We start from the raw sequence: 22,255 nt of genomic DNA, 5'->3' as shown, positions 1-22,255 counted from the left end.
AGATGCCTCTCTCCCCCAGTACCCATAATTAGGTGCTAAGATCTAGCTGTATGCTTAGTTTATAGCCTATTCAGAAACGGATTACATTTTACTATTTCAATGTGCTTGAAAAAGAAGAAAAAAAAGAAAAAACAAAACAACAGAGTGAATCTAAACTGTGTACTATGCTGTGCCTATACCAATATTGCTTATTAAATCCATATTCACGACAACTAGACATTTCCACATTTATATTTAGTCTAACTAACTATAACATTAGTGCAAAAATACCAGTGTACTTAAGTTTATGGTATACGTATATTCACTGATAATTGGCCTTATTTTATTTGTGTTTTAAAGCTACAAGCCACTGAAGGAGTTCTTGATAGTACAAGCCTGTTTAGTCATGTAAAATCATTCTCCCACAAAGTCCCAGCAGTGTTGATAATATACATTTAGGCCATTACTTATCTGTGATCGTCAGAGTGATATTCATCTCCTAGAAAAAGAATCTTATGGAGGGATTTGTTGTTGAGATGGGACAGGTTGTGGTGGTGTCTTCTTGGAAACAGTTATCCATTTGGAGCAGTGACTTGTGCTTGATCCAAATTTGGATCGAGTTGCAGGAGCTGTGTCCCCTTCTGTGCTTGGTTGTGGAGAGGAAAACACCAACCATAATGTTTTGGAGAGTCCATGTCCGAAGACTCTCTATATATTATCATTTTCCCATTGTATGGTATCAATAAGCTAAAAGGAAAAGCGAAATCTTATCTTATGTTCTTGCAGAACTGAGGTAATCAATTTCAGAGCTTTTCTTTTTTCAATGGTGGACGAACTGAGGTCTTGATAGATTTGCAAGCGTTTGCCTTGGAATGCGAGAGGAGTGATATTTCTTGCTAAGGACCAAATAGTTTCTCTGTCTTTGAAATGGAGAAATTGTGTTATAACATCTCTCAGAGGGGCAGCAGGATTGGGGCGCGGTCTTAGCGCTCAATGAGATCTTTCAATAGCATGTTCTGTAAATGAGGTAGATTGTGTGAGAGAGTTAAAAGTTCCGACAAGTAGGAGCAACGCTTTTCATTTGTTATGTCTTCTGGGATTCCCCGAATCCTCAAATTATTTCTTCTGCTCCAATTTTCGAGATCCTCCACCTTGTACTGAAGTGTTTGTATCGTATATGCTTGTTGCGAGAGACCTGATTCTGTTGTGGATATCATATTATTAATAGTATCCTGGCTGTCTTCTAAATCTTCTATCCTGGATCCTAGAGAGTTTATCTCTTTTTTAACTGTGGAGAGTTCAGATTAGATAAATGTTTTGAGGTCTGCTATATCGGATTTTGATGATAGCTTCTCAATGGAGGCCTATAGTACAGTTAGTTGTTGCTGTGTAGGTGATTGATCTGTTGGTAAATCTTGTGTTATAGGCTGGGGAGAGCCTCTTGAAGCAGTAGCTGCATCTTGCTTGGTGCTATCAGATGGAGAGAAAAAGGCAGAGAGAGATGCAGACTGTCTGGGAGTTTTCACATTTTATCTGATTTTGCTGACTTTCTGGTAGCCATGTTTCTTCCCTTTTCCCATGTCTCCCTTAGAATTTTGTTTTCCCTTCCTGTAGAATAAATGGAATATTATCTGCTACCCTCCTGGTTAGTTTAATATTATATTTGTGTGCTATCTTTTTAGGCTGTGTCTTTTAATACATACAGAAGGGAAGAAAAAGGACCCAAAAAAATAACTGTCATGGATCTGTTTTTTCCGTCTCCTCCACTCTATAAGTTATGGGCTGTTTTAGTCGAGAAAACCTTGTACCAATTGACCAAAACCTTGTACCAATTGACCAAAACCTTGTACCAATTGACCAATTGGCTTTTGCCACTGGTAGGGGATAAGTTTATATCTTTTCTGTTAGAGTTTGATCGTTAGTAGAGTATAAGTTATATCTCCATTTGTGTTCACTATGCCCCCTTTCCCTCCTCTTCAATATTCAGCTAACAATATCAATTATTTGTGATGTGTACTTAGTCCTTAATAACGTTCAGCATGACGTTATCTGACATGTTAATACTCCTTTAAGGTATTATATAGGCAAAATAACAAGTTGCTTTTCTATTTGCACTTTATGCTATGCATTATGGTGTTGGCATTGCCATTTTATCACCACTTGTGTTATCCGTTCCCTTTTAAGTTGGAGCCGTTGTGGGACTAAAGCGCTGCACTTATGGGAGTGCATATAGATTCGTACAGCGATAATTCTTTGACCGGTGTTTAACTTTACAGTGCCCCAGGCCTAACCTGACATGTTCCGGTGGATAGAGCCTTGCAATCGTGGCCGCATGGTAGGCCGTCTGGTGCACTTCTATCTGAGTGCCTAAGTCACGCTGTTGATTATTGCCGGTCAGCTGGGCTAGGATACCTTAATTATGATGGCTATCATGTGGCTGGCTGCATCACTGTATCGAGTCCTAGCATAGTAGGTGTTTTTCCAGCCTCAAATCGTGGTTGTCTGATCACTGGGGAAGAGTTGCTCCGGAGCTCCGTTCCTATGTGGCCATGTTCCTGCACAGCCAGGCTCCGCCCCTATATTATGTAATTTTTTGTTAAAAACTACCTAGAAAACGAGTTACCATTATTGAAACTACTCATAAATGGCTAGATTACAAGTGGAGCGCTAAATTATCACGCTATCAGCGCGATAATTAACCAGCCATTACAAGTGGCTGGTTATTGCTATCGTGAGTTCCCAGTAGCAATTAGCGCTCCGTAAATTTTATTTATTTTCTAAATTTAAAAAAATAAATAAAAAAACAACTGCACTAGTCAGTATTTTTGGGGGTAAAGCCGGCAGGTGTGGGGTGTTAGAAAAGAAACAGCACTGAAAGTGCCTTTACATTGCGGTCTATGGGAACTGTGTGTTCCCAGTAAATATATATGTATATGCTGATATACATATATATTTATGTGTTTATATGTGTATATACACATATAAACACATAAATATGTATGTATATCAGCATATACATATATATTTACTAACTGCTGCCCATCACATGCGCTACTTACCCCCTTCGTTGCGCGAGGTTCTGATGCCGTCTGTGGCAGCATCAGAACGAGGCTCCCATAGGAGCCTATCAAAGTGCTCTCTTATGAGCACAATGCTTCCCAGACAATGCGAATGCAAGCTCGCGTTCGTATTGCTGCAAACTTATAATATCAGCGCACATAAGCGCGCGCTGGTATTAAAAAGTTTAGCACAAATATCGCTTTAGCTAAAGTGATATTTTGCGCTCCACTTGTAATGTGGCCCAAAATATGGTACAAAATAGAATTCTGTGTTTAATTACCCAAAGAAAAGCAGGGATTTTCAATGACAAATGACTGATGTCTATTTTCTGCTCAGTGCTGCTAATGGCCACACACAGAAATGTGAAGAACAGGATTCGGCCTTGGGCTGCAATTTGGGGGGCCCTTTACTGCAGCCTTAATTCTCAAAGGTGTAAACAGTCATAATTTGCCATTCAGTCCCTTGTTTACGTATCCTTTTTCCAACTGGGGATAGAGGAAACATACATGGGGGAAGGGTAATTTAAATCAGAAAAGCAGGATTAGGTGGAAGAAAACACCCCCTTGCCAATGTCAACATCCCCACCCTTGGTCTAGATGAATCAATAAAGGGACATTAAAGTAGTTTTTTTTTATATATGCATCAGCGATTAAAGGGACACTCAAGTCAAAATTTAACTTTCATAATTTAGAAAGAACATTCAATTTTAAACGACTTTCCAATTTACTTCCATTAACAAAATGTGCACAGTATTTTTATATGCATTTGTGATTGGCTGATGGCTGTCAGATGATACAGGGAGGAGTGGAAATAGACATAACTGAGATTTGTCAGGAATAAATCTACTACTCATTTGAAGTTCAAACAAAGTGCTATTGCATTGTATTTTTATCATGCATTTGTTGATTTTGCAAATCTACTTGTCCTTTAATTACTGCATTGCAAAAGATCTGCTACTATAACAGAAGTTTTCAAACACATATAAAAATGCCATTTTGGATCAATATTTAAATTGTTTTAAAGTCCATATTTATATTCATATCATCATCAATAATATATATTCATGTTTGTCACGAAATCCGTGACAAAGTATATCGGTGGGCGGGGCCAGAAGTAGCGTGGTGTGTGAGCGTCTGTATGTTGCTACATGCTTGTATCGTCTGAACAAATGTGATAATCTATAAATAATAATATAGATAATAATCTATAAATCAAACATGAATTTATATTATTTAAGCATCATAGGCACAGTTTGAGTGATCAATTCAGTAGGGTATTTCAAGTCAGAAATTGTCTGGCTGGGTGTTTATTGGAAGTGGAGGGCCCTCTAGTGGGCCTGTAGCAAAATTAAGGGATAGCTGACTTGAAGTCTGGAGGATTCTAGAAGTGTGTGTATGCTACAATGTTGCAAATGTGTGGGAGGGTGTACCTCTTGCCTTTATAGGGTCCTGTTCCAGTGGATTCGGCCTCTTCCTGCCTCCAGACTTCGAGGAGAACTTTCTTCTGTGCTGGATATCTTGAACTTTAGGCCCCAGGGATCATGAAGCGTGCCAGGCGTACTTCTTTGCCTCCCAGGAGGTACAGGGATGCGGTGGTGGAGCCTTCAAGAAGAAAGAGACCTGCAGGAGAAAATGAGTAGTCAGACCTGGATGATGTGGTACCCCCTACCCCCCAAGTTAGGGTTCCCAGTAGGCCCTCCATTGCTACTAGACAGAGGGTTAGGAGGGAGCTCAGTTACACCCCTTCTAGCAGGGCGGGGGCCGGGGCAAGCACCAGGGCTAGGGGAAGAGGAGCAGGGAGAGCGGTTCCCAGTGTTGATTCTGCCCAGGTTTCTGCTAGGACTGGGCCTGAGGTAGGGGGAGCTGGGGAGCATGGAGCAGACATTGGGGCCCTTATGCAGCAGCTCCCGGCGCTTCCGCCGGGCGCTCTGGCCACTGTCTTGGCCCTTGCCCAGTCTCTGGCCTCTGGCCGGGGGTCGGGCGGCATAGTGCAGGGCCTGGATGGTGCCGGAGGGTCTGGGGTTATTGCCGGTGGCTGCCGCGGCCGGGCGGGCTTGAGGCCTTCTAGCAGCGTGGGGCGTGGCCACGCCCCCGCACGTAACGTGCGTCGCGTCTCCTCCCCCTCTGACGGATCTTCTTCTGGGGAGGAGCGCGGTCGCACGCGCACACAACGCCGCCCTGCTGACCAGCCGGAGGAGCCTTCCGGAGCAGCCCCTAGTAAGTTGGGGAGACTCCGGGTGGCGACGACGGCCGCAGGGGGCAGGGGGGCAGGTACCGGGCAGGTGGTGAGTGTGGCTGCAGGCGAGGAGCATAGGCGGCAGGTGAGAGGCTCATGTGTTAGAGGCGCAGATGACGCCATCACGGCAGATGGGGACCCCATGGGTCACAGGCAGCAGGTTATACCTCCAATAGAAGCGGAGGTTGTGGTGCTGAGGGGTAGTGGCTCGAATGGTGCTGTTGCCGGTATGAACAGGGATCTTATCAGGAGAGATCAGCCACAGAGTCAGGAGCAAAGTGTGAGAGTTTGCAGGGGACAAAGTTTAGGTGCAAATGATGCCCCCTACTTTCAAGAAGCGGTACGTCCGCAACAGGCCCCTGAGCAGCAGAGGGAGCAGATAGCTAATAGACAAGGCAATGAAAATGTGACTCTTGGGTCAGGTACTATAGGTAATGTAGATGCTTCTAGGCAGGGCCAGTTGAGGGGTGTGAATGCACGTGTGGACAGTGCGCAGATCGCTGCTGAGGTACAGCGCGAGGTGAGAGAATGCGTTAGTCAGGCATTTGGTGTTCAGGAGGATTTGATTAGAAGGGCGGTGGCTGCAGCACTTGGGGTGCAAGAGAGGGCTAGGGGTGTCGAAAAGGAGGGTGCGGCCCCATCTGGGGCCCTCTTCGTCACTCAGAGTACTCCCCAGTCTGTTTTGTCTCCTCAGGTGTCATCAGGTGCTGAACGCAGAATGGAGGCTGGTACAAGCGGCCATTGCATGGCAAATGGAGGAGCTGTGGGACTTGCTAGCATTTCAGAAGGCGGACAACCACAGCCATCGGAAGGAGTGTCGCAGCAGCTGTCTCAAGCTGGTGAGTGCACAATCACTGATATTACACACACTAACATGGGGTCTTCCTCTAGTGACTCAGGTTCTGATAGCGAGGCAGGGCTGGGTTTAGTGGGAAAGGGCCAACAACAAATGTTTAGAATGATTAAAAAATTAGTGGCAGCGCAGGTGCAGGCGAAGGCAGGCACGCAGGGCGTCGTGGAGAACAATTCCTTAGCGCAAGCGGGAGTTGCGCCGGCGGGGCAGGTGGCATCAAGAAAAGTGGCGGTGCATGGGGATTCCTACCCATGCCTAGTCCACTCACTTTACGGCCATTTGAAGGCTAAAGTGATTAAAAAGATCCAAGAGGGTAGATATGTGAATATCTACGAACTCACTCCGGAAGCCTGTAGAGCTAAGGAGAGGGCGGCCGAGGCCTCGGGCCCCAAGAAAGTTAGGCGCCAGGAAACTTATGAGGAATGGCAGGCTGGATATAGGGTGTTGGCGTCCTGCTATGTTGATAGGTGGCCGACTCAGGGGCATAACCTTTTTAAATATCAAGACACTATTGGTGATATTTACAAAAGGTTCAGGGAAGGTGCTTGGCGGGACTACGATGTGGCGTTTCGCAAGAAAATGGTGGGTAACCCCATCTTACACTTCGGGACGCAAGATATGCACCTGTGGTCTAAGTTGGGGCGCGAGAGGTCTACTTCGCCAACCGGGGCGGCGAAGCCTGGGACGCAGCGGTCCTTTCCGCGCCCGAAGAGGCGGGGGAGGGAGTGCTGGAAATTCCAGGACAAGCAGTGTGACAGGGGAGCAAATTGCTCCTTTCGGCACATCTGCAAGTTTTGCAGCGGACCCCACCCGGGTGCAGAATGCGCGAATAGAAGGGGAGCCGGTGCACCCTCCCCGATTAGTAGAGGGGGACCTGGGGGCAAGGGCCCCAACTCCACTTAGGTACGAGAGGATGGCGCCGTGGCTGGCGCTGTATCCTGACGGCGAGGCAGCGGCAGTCCTGTCGTCGGGATTGAGGGTGGGGTTTAGGATACCGATTACATCGCAAGTAACTGGGTCCTCCGTCCACCGTAACCTAAAGTCAGCTTATGAGTTCCCGCACGTAGTGAGGGAGAAGCTGGATAAGGAACTGAGGCTGGGGAGGGTGGTCGGCCCATTTCGGGAACGACCAATCGCGGATCTAGTAGTCTCTCCACTGGGGGTAGTTCCCAAGCGGGAGAAGGGGAAGTACAGGCTCATTCACCACTTGTCTTATCCCAAGGGGGCGTCAGTGAACGATGCGATAGATCCGGACCTCAGTTCCGTGCATTATCAGTCCTTTGACGAGGCACTGGAGGTGGTTCGCTCTCGGGGTCGCGGGGCCTTGATGGCCAAGCTGGACATTGAGTCTGCCTTCCGCTTGCTCCCACTTCATCCTTCCTCATTCCGGCTGATGGGGATGAAGTTCGAGGGTGAATTTTTTGTTGACAGGTGTTTGCCCATGGGCTGCTCCTTGTCATGTGCCCTTTTTGAATGCTTCAGCTCCTTCCTGCACTGGGTAGTGCAGAGGGCGTCTGGGGGCGGGGCCGTGGCTCACTACCTGGATGATTTCCTGCTGGTAGGGGGTCCAGATACTGACGAATGTGCGGCATTGATGCGGGTGATGCAGGATATTACAGCAGAGTTTGGAGTGCCGCTCGCGCACGAAAAAACGCAGGGACCATGTACCTGCCTGACGTTCCTAGGCATAGAGATCGACACTGTTGCCTCCCTATGCCGGCTCCCAAAAGATAAAGTCGACCGCCTACTTGGGGCGGTTCAATCAGCATGTCGCGCGGAGCATATCTCCATTACTGAGCTGCAATCCCTTCTGGGATTGCTTAACTTTGCGGGGAGGGCGATCCCCATGGGGAGGGTCTTCAACCGCAGGTTAGAAGCTCAATTGAAGGGGCCTCGGACGCTTAGCCACAAGCGTCGGGTGACAGAGGAGATGAGGGACGACCTGAGAGTTTGGTAGAGGTTCCTTGTTCATTTTAACGGGGTCTGCCTTTGGAGAGACGGGCCCATTTCCAATCAAGCCTTGCATCTGTTCACGGATGCCGCGGGCGGGTTTGGCTATGGAGCCTATTTAGACGGAGACTGGAGTGCGGAGCCATGGCCAGAGAGCTGGGCTGCCGCGGGTCTCACGCGTAACCTTACGATGCTAGAACTCTTCCCTATTGTGGTAGCAATAGAACTATGGGGAGAGAGGCTGTCAAATCGGTCAGTAATCTTCTGGTCAGACAATATGAGCGTGGTATATGCCATAAACAGGTTGTCAGCAACCTCACCGGTGGTGGTGACCTACCTACGGCACCTCGTCTTGCGGTGTTTGCAGCTTAATGTTCGCTTCACAGCACGGCACGTCCCAGGGGTGAGCAATGTGATAGCAGATGCCCTTTCCAGATTTCAATGGGATCAGTTTAGAAGGGTAGCCCCGAGGGCGGCAGCTGAGGGTCTAACGTGCCCTCTTTTCCTTTGGCAGCTGGCGGGGGTTGGGAGTCCATCCTCCCCATGATCAGGGCATCGCTGGCTCCTAAGACGTGGGCTGCGTATTCGGCGCATTGGAGGGCATGGGAGCGTTTCAGCTTGCAGAAGGGCTTCTTGTTGTGTCAGGCGTCTCAGGTACACGTTCTAGAATGGCTTGCGTGCTTGAAGCTTGAGGGTATGTCCAGATTGTCAGCTTTGAGCAGGTTAGCGGCATTGTCCTTTTTCAATAAAGCCTTAGGTTTCAGGGATTATACAGGTACTTTTCTAGTAAGGCAGATCTTGAAGGGATGGGGCCGGTTGGCCCCACCCGCAAAGGATCGGAGGGAGCCGATCACGACGGAAAGATTGCGCTCGTTGGTGGTAAATCTGGGGGCAGTGTGCAGTTCAGCCTACGAGGCGGTCTTGTTTCGGGCTGCTTTCGCGCTGGCATTTGCGGGGGCGCTGAGGATAGGCGAAGTGGTCGCCTCCTCCACAAGAGGGGAGGTAGGCGGTATTAAAGTGGGGCACGTAAGGACCACGGACGATTGCGTGCTCTTGCTCATTCCCAGATCCAAAACTGATCAGGATGGGAAAGGGGCCTGGTTGCCTTTAGCCAGACACGAATACACAGAGTGCTGCCCGGTATCGAGCGTGGCGGATTATTGCCGTGTACGGCCGGTCGGAGGACTACAGTTTCTCGTGCACGAGGACGGTAGTTCACTTTCAGCTTTCCAGTTCCGCAAAGTGCTTGCCAAAGTGGCAGCGGCAGCGGGATTGGATCCATCTAAGATTGCGCCGCATTCATTCCGCATCGGGGCAGCGACTAGTGCTGCGGCCTTGGGGTCGTCGCAGGCGGTCATTAAGAAAATGGGGCGTTGGAAGTCTGAGCGATATAGGGGCTATATTCGCCCATTGCATGCTTAGTGATGAGGGTGTGTAAGGTGTGTAACCTCTTGATTCCTTCCCGACTTGGTGGGGAGTGGGGGGGGTGAGAAAGGGGTATTGCCAGTGGTTTGTCACCATTTCATTGTCCCCATCCATGTTGTTATAGGTACAGGAAAGACCCCGGTGCGCGTGTGGATTATTGGGCACTCCTTTATCCACTGGGCGGCTATCAGGGCGCATCATTCCCCGGGAGGGCAGCAGCTAGGATTGGCAGCATCCAGGGCTAACATTCGCTGGCTCGGGCGCAGGGGTCTTAATTGGAGGGAGCTTCCCGCTCTGTTACAGGATGCACATAGGAGGTGGGGAAAGCCTCAAGTGATTGTTGTGCATCTGGGCGGAAATGACTTGGGATCCATTCCCGTGTTGGATTTAATACGGATTATGGTTGCGGACATTAAGTGGGTGTGCACATGGCTTCAGGATGTGCAGATAGGTTGGTCTAACGTGGTTGCACGGCTGCGTTGGCGTCACATTGTGACACAGAGGGCAGCGTACAATGTCCGCAAGAAAGTTAATAGGGAAGTGGGGAGAGCGGTCACGGCCGTGGGAGGTTTCGTCATTAGGCATGACACTATTACGGCCGACAAGAAGGCCCTTTACCGACCGGATGGGGTTCACCTGGCGGACGTCGGGTTGGACATTTTCCTGGCTAACCTTAAGACAGCCATCTCATCGGTTGTTTAAAATGAACATTTATTAGGGCATTAGTTAGTTTCAAAGTTCTGTGCTATGGTTGGCATCCGACCGTTGTTAACACAGCGTTATTTATATATAAAAAAAAAAAAGTTGAATTTGGTTGTATGTTATATTGTTATACTGTTATTTAAGGGCTATGTTGGTTAAGTGTGGCGGCAAGAGGCGTCTTTTGTGGCGGTCGGGCAAGGCCCTGGGAGCGGGCGCAGTGTGAGCAGAGTGACGGCCCGAACACAGGGAGAGGTGTCGCCCACTAAGTGCCGGCTTAGGGGTTCCTCTCCCCCCTTTTAAAGAGCTGCAGGCCGAAGAGCTCTACATAACAAAATCTCTCTCACTGTGCCAATGAGCGTGCGCAACCCCTGTGCCACGCTGCAGACATCGGAGGGGCCTTGTCCGTCAATAAGTAGGGGTTAGTTAGCTAGAAGAAGATGCCGCCACCAACTGGAATGAACTTGCTACAAGTTCAGGGATAGGTTGATTTGAGCTGCCTAATTATTGGCTAGATTAGGCAGAATTCAATTTGTTTAATAAACGCGACCGTGACCGGTCTTTTCCCCAAAGCAGTTGTGTTGTGTTTTTATTGAAAACGTAGGACGTAATAGGAGGTTTATCCCTTATGGAAGTGGAGGGCCCTCTAGTGGGCCTGTAGCAAAATTAAGGGATAGCTGACTTGAAGTCTGGAGGATTCTAGAAGTGTGTGTATGCTACAATGTTGCAAATGTGTGGGAGGGTGTACCTCTTGCCTTTATAGGGTCCTGTTCCAGTGGATTCGGCCTCTTCCTGCCTCCAGACTTCGAGGAGAACTTTCCCCGCCCGCCCGTCCCTGGATGAAGGTATGTGGCGGCAAGTTAGGTTAAGGGTAAGTCAGTCCTCGGCGGGGGTAGGTTTAGTTGAACCAGCCCCATAAGCCCGAGGTTGTAATTTAGTCATCCACCTCTCTCATACGTGTTGGACGATTCGTTTGGAGAGGATGCCTTACTGGGTTGGTGAAATTGTGCCCTAGCTGGCGGTCGGGCAAGGCCCTGGGAGCGGGCGCAGTGTGAGCAGAGTGACGGCCCGAACACAGGGAGAGGTGTCGCCCACTAAGTGCCGGCTTAGGGGTTCCTCTCCCCCCTTTTAAAGAGCTGCAGGCCGAAGAGCTCTACATAACAAAATCTCTCTCACTGTGCCAATGAGCGTGCGCAACCCCTGTGCCACGCTGCAGACATCGGAGGGGCCTTGTCCGTCAATAAGTAGGGGTTAGTTAGCTAGAAGAAGATGCCGCCACCAACTGGAATGAACTTGCTACAAGTTCAGGGATAGGTTGATTTGAGCTGCCTAATTATTGGCTAGATTAGGCAGAATTAAATTTGTTTAATAAACGCGACCGTGACTGGTCTTTTCCCCAAAGCAGTTGTGTTGTGTTTTTATTGAAAACGTAGGACGTAATAGGAGGTTTATCCCTTATGACATTGCTTGCAGGCAGTAGGACGCCTTTGAGCACATAGAAGTGTCTGCATATGTGTGTGTGATGTATAAAATCTATCCCTACTCACTAATAGGTCTATCGATCAGTGTGAAATCTGCTCTATATTACCACCTACCCTGGTACCCTGGCTTGCTTTTATTATATTTCTGTGCTGGGATCCATGATGGAATTATGGGGGAGTAGTTGACTTTTTCCTCCTCCTTTATATCCCAATTTTAGTAATTTGAGGGTCTGTTTAACCCTTTTTAAATTGGTTAAGTTAATAAAGAGGTTAAATGCCATAAACATCTCTATATTTTTGCATATTTAGAGCCAGATTACAAGTGGAGCGCTAATTTATTGTGCGCCCACAAACTAGCAAATATCTCAGTTTGCACGGGCACAATAAATAACCAGCCATTACAAGAGTCTGGTTATTGCTACCACAAGCTTGCGGTAACAATTAGCGTTTATAAAATTAACGAGAGATCAGATATATGGTTAATTTTATAAATGTCCACAAAATGCCCCCAAACTTAATTGTAATATATTTTACTAAAAAAAATAAAGATAGCAGCATCTTTATATTTTAATAAAATAACTGAAAAAAAGCAGCTTTAAAGTTGGCGGGTGTGGGGTGCTAGAAAAGTACCTTTTTATTGCGGCCTATAGGAACTGTATGTTCCCCATAAATATATATGTATATGCTTATATACATTTATATTTATGTGTTAATATGTGTATATATACATATAAACACATAAATATATATATTTACACTTTGCTGCCATTGCTGCGCTACATACCCCTGCACTGTGCGAGTTCTCATGCCGTGAGGCTCCCATTGGAGCCTATGGGAGAGCGCTGTTGGTGCAATGATAAATGCCAACAGTATCATGTCCGCTCGCACATTGATAAATATGCCTCTTAGTGTCTAATTTAACACTATGGGGTGATGCTGCGAGCGGACATGATCCAATATAGTGGATCATGTCCGCCGCACATCGATAAATGCTGACAGCATACTCTCTCAGCATTTATCATTGCACCAGGAGTTCTTGTGAACTGCTGGTGCAACGCCGCCCCCTGCAGATTCGCATCCAATCAGCCGTCAGCAGGGGGTGTCAATCCACCCGATTGTATTGGATCGGGTTGATTTTAGGCGATGTCTGTCCACCGCCTCAGAAGGCTCGCCAGAAACACGGGGCTTCAAGCTCCATACGGAGGATGATATATATGCCCCTATGTATTAACACAAAATCCTTACACTCCCTAAACATTTTTTGCATTCAAAAGCACAGAAGGTATATAGCAAAGACTCCACTACTTGAGCAGAATTTTTGTGCTCCATCAGCTTTGCGATTGAGCATTATCCAACATAAATTATAGTGTTTGTATTCAAATCTAAGAGTGAAATAGCACTTGTTTGTATTCAAATCTAAGAGTGAAATAGCGCTTGTTTGTATTCAAATCTAAGAGTGAAATAGCACTTGTTTGTATTCAAATCTAAGAGTGAAATAGCACTTGTTTGTATTCAAATCTAAGAGTGAAATAGCACTTGTTTGTATTCAAATCTAAGAGTGAAATAGCACTTGTTTGTATTCAAATCTAAGAGTGAAATAGCGCTTGTTTGTATTCAAATCTAAGAGTGAAATAGCGCTTGTTTGTATTCAAATCTAAGAGTGAAATAGCGCTTGTTTGTATTCAAATCTAAGAGTGAAAATAGCGCTTGTTTGTATTCAAATCTAAGAGTGAAATAGCGCTTGTTTGTATTCAAATCTAAGAGTGAAATAGCGCTTGTTTGTATTCAAATCTAAGAGTGAAATAGCGCTTGTTTGTATTCAAATCTAAGAGTGAAATAGCACTTGTTTGTATTCAAATCTAAGAGTGAAATAGCGCTTGTTTGTATTCAAATCTAAGAGTGAAATAGCGCTTGTTTGTATTCAAATCTAAGAGTGAAATAGCGCTTGTTTGTATTCAAATCTAAGAGTGAAATAGCGCTTGTTTGTATTCAAATCTAAGAGTGAAATAGCGCTTGTTTGTATTCAAATCTAAGAGTGAAATAGCGCTTGTTTGTATTCAAATCTAAGAGTGAAATAGCGCTTGTTTGTATTCAAATCTAAGAGTGAAATAGCGCTTGTTTGTATTCAAATCTAAGAGTGAAATAGCGCTTGTTTGTATTCAAATCTAAGAGTGAAATAGCGCTTGTTTGTATTCAAATCTAAGAGTGAAATAGCGCTTGTTTGTATTCAAATCTAAGAGTGAAATAGCGCTTGTTTGTATTCAAATCTAAGAGTGAAATAGCGCTTGTTTGTATTCAAATCTAAGAGTGAAAATAGCGCTTGTTTGTATTCAAATCTAAGAGTGAAATAGCGCTTGTTTGTATTCAAATCTAAGAGTGAAAATAGCGCTTGTTTGTATTCAAATCTAAGAGTGAAATAGCGCTTGTTTGTATTCAAATCTAAGAGTGAAATAGCGCTTGTTTGTATTCAAATCTAAGAGTGAAAATAGCGCTTGTTTGTATTCAAATCTAAGAGTGAAATAGCGCTTGTTTGTATTCAAATCTAAGAGTGAAATAGCGCTTGTTTGTATTCAAATCTAAGAGTGAAATAGCGCTTGTTTGTATTCAAATCTAAGAGTGAAATAGCGCTTGTTTGTATTCAAATCTAAGAGTGAAATAGCGCTTGTTTGTATTCAAATCTAAGAGTGAAATAGCGCTTGTTTGTATTCAAATCTAAGAGTGAAATAGCGCTTGTTTGTATTCAAATCTAAGAGTGAAATAGCGCTTGTTTATATTCAAATCTAAGAGTGAAATAGCTCTTGTTTGTATTCAAATCTAAGAGTGAAATAGCGCTTGTTTGTATTCAAATCTAAGAGTGAAATAGCGCTTGTTTGTATTCAAATCTAAGAGTGAAATAGCACTTGTTTGTATTCAAATCTAAGAGTGAAAATAGCGCTTGTTTGTATTCAAATCTAAGAGTGAAATAGCGCTTGTTTGTATTCAAATCTAAGAGTGAAATAGCGCTTGTTTGTATTCAAATCTAAGAGTGAAATAGCGCTTGTTTGTATTCAAATCTAAGAGTGAAAATAGCGCTTGTTTGTATTCAAATCTAAGAGTGAAATAGCGCTTGTTTGTATTCAAATCTAAGAGTGAAAATAGCTCTTGTTTGTATTCAAATCTAAGCTATAAAAGCTGATTTCATTATACAGTAATAAAAAAACATGAAAAATTGTAACAGACCATGAAATCATTTGTAACATTAATGGGTTTGTGTTTTTGTTTTTTTTAATATGTATATATCTTTAATAACTGCACTTTCCTAAAACATTGTTAAGCACACTGGTTTCAATGGGCTTCTGGTTTCTTTAAACGTTGGGAGCGTGATGGATAATTGTTTTGGTGCCACTTATTACATTCATTAACTGACATACCTGTTACTTATTTCACTGTTTTTTAAAACATTAAAACCAGACGTTAAGTTGACCTTTGACTTCTGCTATTAAGATCTTCCTCTTGCCTCCCTGAAACAACATGCTTCACTTTCCTAAATAGGGAAATCATTCCCTTCTGCTGTCTTGAAAGAAATATGCCTAGTGGGGTGTAATTATTGTGCAATGATTTATTTTTATTTTTTTTATGTGAAAAGTTCCTATTTAACTTAAAGGGACATTATTTTGCAAAAAAATGCATTCTCTAATTTGTTAGACCATGTCATTTTAATACTAGCGGCCCTGCAATGCTATTAGTTTTATCCCCAAAGTGGTTAAACGTATAGTTAAAGTACCACTCAGGAGCCACAGAGTGCTGCTGGTCCCCAAGCAGATATAGCTGGTAAGCCAATCAGCAGCAGCGACTGCCACTGCTGATTGGCTTAAAGGCTTTATCTGCTCAAGACAAGCAGTGCTCTGCATCTCCCAAACAGTACTTTAACAATGTGTTTAACTCCTTTGCAAGGGGTTAAACACAGAGTTGCAGAGTCAATAGTACTAAAATGACATGCTCTCACAAACTAGAATATGTCCTTTTTGCATTATAAAGCGTCTTAAATATCAATTTAAAAACGTATATGGATTTAACCTTTACAACGTATGTAAGGGACATCACAGCACAGACTGAAAAGTAAACCAGTGCATTTCAGTTGTGGATAATAGCGTTTTTGCAATACACCTGTATAAGCAGCAATGCTTCTATTAAAAGCTATCAGTGTCTCGGGGAATCAAAGCATCGTCACAATAGGGGTATGTTCTAACGGTGTCCACATCACAGGTAAAATGTTCTAAAGGGGTTAAATCATAGTGTAAAGGTAAAAGAGGCTCTTTATTACACTGTGTAATGAGATCTCAGCCAATGGCAGAATGTCCCAAGCAGCAAAGGGAAGATTCATTTATAGACAATAACAAAACAATTTACATGTGTGAACTGAAACTCTTTACAATATACTACTGAAACTTGTGCATGAATAATAAACCTATATGAGCTGGGGGATTGTGGGTATTTTGGGCATGTGTATATATATATATATATATATATATGGTAGTATTGATGTTATAGGGCACTCACATGACTTATTATAAAGCTAATGAATATACAACTTTATTTTCAAATTAGTTTCACATTAATAAAATGTCGACGTTTCGACTCATTGAGGGGCCTTCTTCAAGACAATTATCATTATTTTTAGTGCAAACAGTACTTCGTGCACCAGCGTTCAATGTTGGACTCCCAGTGAAGATATCGGAGATGATATATATATATATATATATATATATATATATATACATAGATGATACATATATATATATATATATATATATATAATACTGTAAAATAGTATATTATGGGCTAGATTACAAATGGAGTACAAAAATAGCTCTATTGAGTGTTAACATCACTCAAGTGAAGTCAATAGACTATGGGGCACTAACCTTAACGTGCACAAAGTCAAGTGTGCTAAAGCTGAAGGTGTTCTAAGAAATAGTTTAAAGGGACAGTCAACACCAGTATTTTTGTTGTTAGAAAAAATAGATAATCCCCTTTATTACCCATTCACCAGTTTTGCATAACCAACACAGTTATAATAATACACGTTTTACCACTGTGATTACCTTGTATCTAAGCCTCTGCAAACTTATTTCAGTTATTTTGACAGACTTGCATTTTAGCCAATCAGTGCTGACTCCTAGGTAACTTCACATGCGTGAGCTCAATGTTATCTATATGATACACATGAACTAACGCCCGCTAGTGGTGAAAAACTGTCAAAAATGCATTTAGATAAGAGGCGACCTTCAAGGGCTAAGAAATTAGCATATGAACCTACCTAGGTTTAGCTTTCAACTAAGAATTTCAAGAGAACAAAACAAAATTGTGATAAAAGTAAATTGGAAAGTTGTTTAAAATCGGCATGACCTATTTAAATCATGAAAGTTTATTTTGGACTTGACTGTTCCTTTAAATACCCAGAAGAACATTTTATTTTTATATAATATTATTTTTAATATATATATATATACACCTGTGAATTTCACATTATATTTCTGTTCGTAGTTACTTTCCTTTTAGCACAATTTTGAAGTCTGACTGAGGTCAATATTAAAGTGACATGAAACCCAAATATTTTCTTTCATGATTTAGAAAGATTATGCAATTTTAAACAACTTTCTAATTTACTTCTATCAACTAATTTGCTTCATTATCTTGATATCCTTTGCTGAAAAGCATATCTAGATAGGCTCAGTAGTTGCTGATTAATGGCTGCACATAGATTCCTTGTGTGATTGGCTCACCCATGTGCATTGATATTCCTTCAACAAAGGATATCTGAAGAATGAATCAAATTAGATAATAGACAACGTTGTTTAAAATTGCATGCTCTATCTGAATAATGAAAGTTTAATTTTGACTTGAATGTCCCTTTAAGGCAGATTCTGTCACTATATCCTCTTTTGGAGTGGTGAGCTGTGGATCTGGGCAGGACTTAAATGGGATCTTTATGTATTCCCTGGGAAGAACAGTGACACCTTTGCTACTTTATATGGGGTATGGATTAAGTCTGGGTTTAGGATTAGAGTTACAAATAGTGATCAGGAATAAAATTAATATCTTGAGTTAGGAGTTTTGGAATAAATTAAGGGTAAAGATTAGGGTGGGGGTCTGGGTTGAATTAAATTAAAGGGACAGTCAAGTCAAAATGAAACTTTCATGATTCAGATAGAACACACTATTTTAAACAATTTTTCAATTCACTTCCATTATCTAAATGTGCACAATCTTTCTTAGGCACCAGCTTCTAATGAGCATGTGCATTTTGTGATTGACTGATGGCTGTCACATGATACATTAGGAAGGAAAATGTAACTAACAGACATCTGTCAGGAAAAAAAATATTACTACTCATTTGAAATTCAAACTTCATTGTCTCTTTATTGTGCATTTATTGATTATGCTATTCTATTTTGTTTAGTGATCCTATAAAAGTGTAGGGTTAGGATTAAAGATAGGGGCAGGGATTAGTGTTAGGGCCTGGAATTTGGATTTAGGTTAGGAGATAGTATTAGGATTAGTGTTAAGGGCTGGGGTTTGGCTTTAGGTTAGGGGCTGGTGTTAGGATTAGGGTAGGGGGATTGGTTTAGGATTAGGGTAAAGGGATGGGATTAGGGTATACATTTAGTATAGGGTTAGGGGATGGGGTTAGGGTCTGGAATTTGGATTACAGTTAGTGTCTGTGGTTTGGATTATGAATTAGGGACTGGTTGTAGGCATATGGACTGGGATTAGGATTAGGGTTAGTATATGGGGTTAAGATTACGTTTAGGGGCTCATGTTAGGATTAGGGGCTGGTGTAAGGGTTAAAGACAGGGGTCAGGATTAGGGTTAGGATTAAGGATTAGGGGCTGTCTTTAGGCATAAGGGCTGGAATTAGGATTAAGGTCACTGTTTGTGGTTTAGATGAGGGTTAGGGGCTGGGATTAGGGTTATAGACAGGGGGTCAGGATTAAAGTTAGAATAAAGGGGGGCAGGGTTAGGATAAGAGTTTAGGGATAGGATTAGTAAACAGATTGACCATCAGTAAACTCATGTTGTAGACCTCGCTGGCATTCAGGGGGTCGGTACGACTTTATTGCCTTCCATATTTCTGGCAGATAACATTGCTGCAGCCACCACAACATAGCTGTTGTGATATTTTGGCAGCTGTAACATTACCATCATGCCCAAATTATTCTGCATCATCGATTTAACCCATTTATGGCCTATGTGTGTCTTCTGTAGTCCATAGGATCACTTTACTCCTACATGTCTGTTACTTGCAATCAAAGGATTTAGAGATTATACTACAAGTTACATGTTCTCATGTTTTAGCGTGTAATTTCTCACATTACAGACTATGGGGCTGATAATTAGCATGTTAATGGCTGCAGATGAGCCCTTTTTGATGCCAATAAAATCACTATCAGCCGTTGTCATTGTTTATGGGCAGCACTTTATTCATTATCAGTTTGTTAGTCCCCACAACACATTTACAGGGTTATTTTTCACTTATCAAATTCCAAAATTAAAATGACTTGATAAACCCCAGACAACAGCTTTAGGGGTCTATTTATCAAGCTCTGAACGGAGCTTGATGCCCCGTGTTTCTGGCGAGCCTTCAGACTCGCCAGAAACACAAGTTATGAAGCAGCGGTAGACCGCTGCTCCATAACCTGTCTGCCTGCTCTGAGGTGGCGGACAGAAATCGCTGAAAATCAACCCGATCTAATACGGTCGGGTTGATTGACACCCCCTGCTGGTGGCCGATTGGCCGCGAATCTGAAGGGGGTGGCGTTGCACCAGCAGTTCACAAGAACTGCTGGTGCAATGATAAATGCAGAGAGTGTATGCTGTCGGCATTTATCTATGAGCGGCGGACATGGTTCGCTATAGCGGATCATGTCGTTCCGCACAATGATAAATGGACCCCTTAGAATTATTAACAAGCACACAAAAAGTTTTAGAATAGTACAACACACTGGCATTACTCCATATTGAATGGTGTTAGAAAGGTCACATCAGTAAACAGATAGAAGCGCTACCTGCTCAATTACTTAAAGCTTAAAAATGAATAAAGAGCAAGGACATTTACACTAATAAAAAAAATAGCCATATCTATAACCCAACGCACATGTTCACTATACTCTTTATGGTTTTGGAGCACAGGTAAATTGAACACATGCCACCTATTAGCATTACTGCACAATATTAAATACATTAACATAAAGGGCCCCTGTACCCTAGGTTCTAATATACAATCTTATCAGTATTTGTTCATATCTGTTTATTATCAGTGTTTAACTCCATCAATGTTATATGTTATTAGTATCATTTTCCTAAAATCATATTTTATTAAATATATTTTTAATGCCTAAGCTGTTCTACCATTGTGTATAACCCAGTCGCAGTTAAAGCTGTAACTTTGTAATCACAACACACATTGCTATACACTCTAGCAATACCTGCTATATTGCTATATATTTCAGCAACATTGGCTATATTGATACACACTTTAGCAACACTTGCTAAACCACTCAACTAATACAATTGTTTTACATATAGTCATTTTTTATCAGCACTATTATTCTTCACATTGTCTCTTATACTAGGAAACTGTTTCAATTTAATTATTTTTAACTACTCTTGTGATATAACCTGACACCCAATATCAGGGTTGAATGCTCTATTTAAATCAGTGATGTGCAGTCACTAGAGGCAGGTGAGGCAGTGCTTCACCTCTCATATGGGCACAAATATATTTTTTTTATTGGCTTTAAAAAAAAAATTGTAAATTTTTTCCCCCAGCATTTTTTTTTCTCACAGCTATATGTTGTGCAATGAAGAGGCACAATCAGGTCTGCCCACCATTACACAACATGCTGCGCCATCTACTGGATGCAAGTGGTTAAGATCATTGCATGGCTCATTAACTGCTTATTTGAGGCAGTCCTATTTGGGCTGAACCAATCCAGTGAGAGGCATTAGTAAGTGGAACTTAGGGTTGGGGCTGGATGTTAAATCATATAAAACAAAACAAAAACGCAAAAAAACAACTTTCATATATTTTGTTGCTGTCCTGTGAACCTGCTAGCTTTGCTAAAGTGAAAAAGAGAGTTCTGTTCTTCCCCTCTAAGTGCAGTGGAATGTGCCACTGTCACTTCCTGAATCCTTACAGAGCAGGAGAGAGGCACAGAGAGCAGTGTTTCACCCACATCTTATTAAAGTAAGATTTAACTGAAAGATTCTGTTAGTTAAAATGATAATTTAATGAATGTGGTTTAGTGTTTGTTTACTCTTTTATAGCAGGGTCGTTTTTGTATTTTGTTTACTCAAACTTTACACCCACTAACTTAGCAGCTTGCCTCTGTACTTCACACTAAATTATAGACTAATTTTCTGAACTCTCTGTAGCTCTGCTGTTTTATTACTTAAAATGCAGTGGTCCCCCCCCCCCTTGTGTGTGTGTGTGTCTCTATCCATCTCTCTCCATATGTGTTGTTCTCCCCCATGGTCTCTTTCTCTCTTTGTCTCTCTTCCTCCCCCTCTGACTCTCATCCCTTATGTAATGAAAGAATCTATAAGCATAATTTGCAGCATTAAAGTAAAAAGTATGTTTTAAACATATTTTAATGGGCATGGATTTCTAGATCTCATAATCAGAGCAAGCATTGTGTTATCTGGCAAGAGTTTCTGTTACAATCCTTTTATACTAAAATCAGATGTTTACTAAGTTGACCAGTTTTCCAAGACACCATTTAAAGGGACATGAAACCCATATGAAACCCATATGCAAATTTAAATAACTTTCCAATTAACATCTAATATCTAATTTTCTTTATTCTTTTGATGTCCTTTGTTGAAAATCATATCTAAATATGCTCAGTAGCTGCTGATTGGTGGCTGCACATAGATACCTTATGTGATTGGCTCACCCATGTGCATTGCTATTTCTTCAACAAAGGATATCTAAAGAATGAAGGCGTATCCTAGCCACTGCCTCACCATCCTCTGACATCACTGCACGTCACTGATTTAAATATACTTAAGCCTCTGTTTGAGGTGCTTCTTCACCTACAAAACTATAAACATGACAGATAAACTAAATATTTGTTAAAGGGACAGGAAACTCCAAAAATTTAATTCATAATTTGGATAAAACATACAATTTTAAACCTTCAAATTTACTTTTATTATCAAATATGCTTCATTCTTTTGTTATCCTTTGCTGAAGGAACAGCATCGCACTACTGGCAGTTAGCTGAACACATCTAGTTAGCCAATCACAAGAGACAAATGTGTGCAGGCATCAATCAGCAGCTAGCTCCGACTAGCATAGGATATGTGCGTATTAATGTTCAATAATGGATATCAAGAGAAAAAAAGCACATTTAAAAATAGAAGTGATTTTAAAAGTTTAATTTTGACTGTCCTATCCCTTTAATATTTCAGTATTCTTTAACTTAAATCAAATATGCAGGTACACATAATACAGCATGTGCTGGCATACAGAGGCAGGTGATATGTGTTTGTGACTGGAACATTTATAGCTACACCCTGTGCTGGGATA

General features: G+C 42.5%; 1 protein-coding gene across 1 annotated transcript in view; it reads left to right on the top strand.

Annotated features, from left to right (window-relative positions):
* The window catches only part of SYN3 (synapsin III), a 694,683-nt gene that overhangs the window by 439,843 nt on the left and 232,585 nt on the right, over window positions 1-22,255 (top strand). The gene's annotated exons all lie outside the window — the stretch shown is intronic.

Source organism: Bombina bombina, chromosome 6 (genome assembly GCF_027579735.1).
Source record: "Bombina bombina isolate aBomBom1 chromosome 6, aBomBom1.pri, whole genome shotgun sequence".
Taxonomy (NCBI): Eukaryota; Metazoa; Chordata; class Amphibia; order Anura; family Bombinatoridae; genus Bombina; species Bombina bombina.
This window is presented reverse-complemented; position numbering and strand designations above follow the sequence as displayed.